We start from the raw sequence: 5,159 nt of genomic DNA, 5'->3' as shown, positions 1-5,159 counted from the left end.
TTGCATAGATAGGAGGTTAGGAATGTTTTTAAAAAGCAAGTTCTTTGATGTTTGTTTTGTAACCATTCCCTTGTAAGAAGAGTCTAAAAACCAAACTTTGAATATACTCCATATTTCAGTCCATCAGACTGTTGTCCTCCCAATCCCATGCTTTGTATTTATCTTTCTTTTTCCTTCCACCCACATGCCTCATTTCAGATGCAGCTTGATGCGGGATAGCTGGTCCTATCACCCGCAATATAAGGGGTGTTAATATATGTACAAATAGCACAATATATTCCTCTAAAAGAGACCATTTCAAAAAGCAAACAGGTATAATAGTATAAACCATCAATTAAAAAAATCATTTTATTGGGGGCTCGGACAACTCATCACAATCTATACATCCATCCATTGTGTCAAGCACATTTGTACATTTGTTTCCCTCATCATTCTCAAAACATTTGCTTTTGCCTTGAGCCCTTGGTATCAGCTCCTCATTTTACCTCTCTCTTCCCCCGCCCCCTCCCCCATGAACCCTTGATAATTTATAAATTATTATTATTTTGTCATATCTTACACCATCTAAAATCTCCCTTCACCCACTTATCCGCTACCCGTCCCCCAGAGAGGAGGTTATATGTAGATCCTTGTAAGAGGTTCCCTATTTCTCCCCCACTTTCCGTCCATTCTCCCGGTATTGCCACTCTCACCACTGGTCCTGAGGGGTTCATCTGTCCTGGATTCCTGTGTTTCCAGTTCCTATCTGTACCATCAATTTTTAAAAACGTATATTTTTTGTGAATTAGGTGAGGGTTTACTTTCAGATAATCACTTTTGTATTCAACAATTTAAAATACTTATCCAACATTCCTTTTAAAAAAATCATTTTATTGGGGGCTCATACAACTTTTATCACAATCCATACACACATCATTTGTGTAAAGCACATCTGTATTTTCATTGCCCTCATCATTATCAAAACATTAGCTCTCCACTTAAGCCCCTGGCATCAGCTCCTCATTTTTCCCCTCCCTTCCTGCTCCCTCCTCCCCCATGAACCCTTAATAATTTACAAATTATTGATTTGTCATATTTTGCACTGTTTGACATCTTCCTTCATCCACTTTTCTGTTGTCCATCCCCCAAGGAGGAGATTATATGTAGATCCTTGTAGTCAGTTCACCCTTTCCACCCTACCCTTCCTCCACCATCCCGGTATTGCCACTCTCACCACTGGTCCTGAAGGGATCATCTGCCCTGGATTCCCTGTGTTTCTGGTTCCTATCTATACCAGTGTACATCCCCTGGTCTAGTCAGATATGTAAGGTAGAATTGGGAACACGATAGTAGGGGACGAGGAAGCATTTAGGAACTAGAGGAAAGTTGTATGTTTCATTGCTGCTACATTGCACCCTGACTGGCTCGTCTCCTCCCCAGAACCCTTCTGTAAGGAGATGTCCAATTACCTACAGATGGGCTTTGGGTCTCCTCTCCGCACTCCCCCTCATTCACTATGATAATATTTTTTTGTTCTGATGAAACCAGATACTTGATCCCTTCGACACCTCATGATTGCACAGACTGGTGTGCTTCTTCCATGTTAGCTTTGTTGCTTCTGAGCTAGATGGCTGCTTGTTTACCTTCAAGCCTTTAAGACCCAGACACTATATCTTTTGATAGCTGGCCACCATCAGCTTTCTTTGCCACATTTGCTTATGTACCCATTTGTCTTCAGCGATCGAATCAGGGTGGGTAGCACACAATGATATGATTTTTTTGTTCTTTGATGCCTGGTAACTGATCCCTTTGACACCTCGTGCTCATGTAGGCTGGTATGCTTCTTCCATGTGGCCTTTGTTGCTTCTGACCTAGATGGCTGCCTGTTTACCTTGAAGCCTTTAAGACTGCAGATGATATATCTTTTGATAGCTGGGCACCACCAGCTTTCTTCACCACATTTGCTTATGCACCCACTTTGTTTTTAGCAATTGTGTTGGGAAGGTGAGCATCATGGAATGCCAGTTTAATAGAACAAAGTATTCTTGCATTGAAGGAGTACTTGAGTGGAGGCCCAATGTCCATCTCCTACCTTAATACTGACCCTATGCATATACACACATAAATCTATTTCTACATCCTCATATATAAATATATTTACATATGTACATGCCTTGATTTAGACCTTTTTAAATGCCCTTTGGCTCCTAGTTCTTTTCTCTATTTCCTTTTACTTTCCTCTTGGCTCACTGCCATGTTCAGCCTTCATTAGAGTTTCACTAATTCCTTTCAGTTTCATTACCCTTGGTCACAGCCTACCAGGCCTCCTACACCCTCCTCACCACCAATTTGGATCACTTGTTGTTCCCTTGTCCCTGGGTTTGTTAACACCATTTTCTTTCCCCGCACCTCCGCCTCTCCCATGTCCCCCCAGAACTGTCCGTCCCGTTGTTTTCGCCTCCAGATTGTTCGTCCAGTCTATCTTATTTAGACAGACCTGCAGAGATAAGAACATGCACAAAAACAAGACAGAGAAAAACCAAATAACAAAATAAAACAAAACAGCAACAAGCCAATGACAAAAAAAAAACAAAGCAAAACACAACAAGAAAGAAAAGCTGTAGTTAGTTCAAGGACTGTTTGTTGACTTTTCAGAGTGTTTTCCAGTTGAGTCGGTTGGGGTACCAAGTCCTGGCCCCAAAGTCTAATTTTGATATTGCCTGGGGACTTCGTTGATCTGTTCACCTTGCTGTTCTGCTCCAAGTATTTAGTGTTTTGCCTCCATGTGATGGGATCAGATCAGGCAGAATTCCCACACTGTGTCTCCAGTGTTGTCCCCTGTAGGGCTATTGGTCAGGGAGCGATGTCGTGTCTCATAGTGGGGTCGGCCATATGATCTTCTCTGTGGATTGGTTACTATCAATGGGAATATCATCCTCAAGGCTTGGTGGGCCAGGATGTTCTCCAACCTCTCTTCCTCCTATTCATTTGCTCCTGTATGCTCTGATGAGACATGTACCTCTCCCGGAGTTGCAGATTCAACTCTAAGATAAATTCATCTGGGGGGAGCGGCAGGTGTCCACGTAGTTGAGGGACCAGACTTCAACCAAGTGCTCCAAGATGTGAATGCAACATGACGGCATCAAATAGGGGACCAGTGGAGAGATCTACGGGGCTGACCCCAATCTCAACATTCCATTTTTAATGTGCTGAGGTGATCCAGATTAAGGTATAATTTCAAGTCATTTGAAATTATCCAATTAACTCTTTTAATTCACCATTTTAGAAAGAGGTAAATCCAGTCCAGTTCAACTCGTGCTTCCCCTGTCTTGTGGAATCACGAACAGGAAGCAGGGTAAGAAGTAAGAGACAGCAGGGAGCAAATGCTGATGGATGACGAGGTCCAAAGTTGGGCCAAATGAATCCACAGTCTGTATTCCACTGATGGCTACTTGAATCAGCAGGGGATGCAACAAGAGATCCAGAACCAGACATAGCTTTGGCTCTGGCAGAAGGCCAAAGGCCAAAGAGCCAATCTGATTCTTACAGAGCTTCATGAGCAAATTGTTAGTAGTGTTCACAATTTTTTATTAGAAGGCTAGAAATTAAACTCATTTATTCTAAGTCACGGTGTGTTTAACTTTTGAATACATTGTCTGAAATTTCTCATGAAAAAAACCCTACAAATTGTTTTAGGAACATATAGGAATGTCTAATTAAAATAGTGAAAAACAAACAGACACATAAAAACTCTCTGACATCAAGTCAATTCTAACTCAGGACAGGACAGAACTGACCCTATGGGCTTCTGAGACCTTAACTCTTTACAGGAGAAGAAAGTCTTGTCATTCTCCTGAGAAATGACATGGGGCTGTTGGTTTCCAACTGCTGACCTTGCACTTAGCAGCCCAATGCGTAACCCACTACACCATAAATTACAGATACACCACAGTCATTTTTGCATTATCTATGTCTCTTCAATAACTTCCTGTCAGATAACACACAATATAACCAATATTATCCTCATTTTTCAGATGTAGCATTTGGGTCCTAGAGAGACTACATTAAAAATGTATAGTTAGTACCAGTAAGTGATGGTTTAGAAGCCCTGGTGGCAACGTGAGCTATACATTGGGCGGCTAACGGCAAGGTCAGCAGTTTGAAACCAACAGCAACTCCATGGAAGAAAGATGAAGCTATTGAGTCTTGTAAAGATTTACAGTCTTGGAAATCCACAAGTGCAGTTCAACTTTGTTGTACAGAGCCTCTGTGAGTCAGAATTAACTCAATGGAACTGTGTTTTTCATCTGGCTGACGTGAGACATTAAAATCAGACAATAGCCTCCACTATAAAATTGTAGTCTTCTTTTCTACTATAATACTTGAATATAAATTACACTTTTATTGTATTCTTTCTTTTCATTTCAATTGAAGTTATTCCACATATCTTTATTAAAAATGTTTCACGTGAGTTATTAGTAATATTTGAGGCACAGGACAACACAAAAATTCTGTTTTTAATTGGGAAACCAATTGCAATACAAAGCACCTCAATTATAAGTTTTTCAAAAATAATTAACCAAGATTTGCTAACATTAAAATGTCAATTTGTTGACTTGTATAATTTGCCATTTTAGAGAGATAGAAGAAAAGAGGAATTGTAAGGACAATGAGTAGAGAGAGTAAAGATAGAGTAATGAGAAATTAAGAAAACACTTGCAAAATAGATATGCATACAAAATAACATTTTTATGGCATATCAAAGAGAGAGAAAGAGAGACAGAAAGAGAAATAAACAACCTCAACCCACATATATATGATCTTGATAATAGAAATAAAACTGGAGAACACGTGATAGAATTATTATTTGTTTTTGTTATTACTGTTTATTGTGAAATAGGTAAAGTTTTACAAAGCGGATCATCAGTTTTGCATTCAACAATTCATGCACAATTTGTTCCAATCCCTTCAATGTACCATCACTTACCCCACTCCCTCCCTGTTTCCCATTTCCAGTTCTCCTTCTTTCTTAACCTACACAACTTTCCCTTCGGGTTAATGATGATCTTGTGACCTTAAATGGTTAATTACACAAACTTAGGGGTAAATTCAGTTCTAGACCCAAAAGGTGACTAAATGCCAGAGTCGGGTTTTCCACCAGTCTCCACACAACCTGTAAG

This window comes from Tenrec ecaudatus, chromosome 4 (assembly GCF_050624435.1).
Source record: "Tenrec ecaudatus isolate mTenEca1 chromosome 4, mTenEca1.hap1, whole genome shotgun sequence".
In the NCBI taxonomy this organism is placed as follows: Eukaryota; Metazoa; Chordata; class Mammalia; order Afrosoricida; family Tenrecidae; genus Tenrec; species Tenrec ecaudatus.
Note: the sequence above shows the minus strand (reverse complement) of the source record.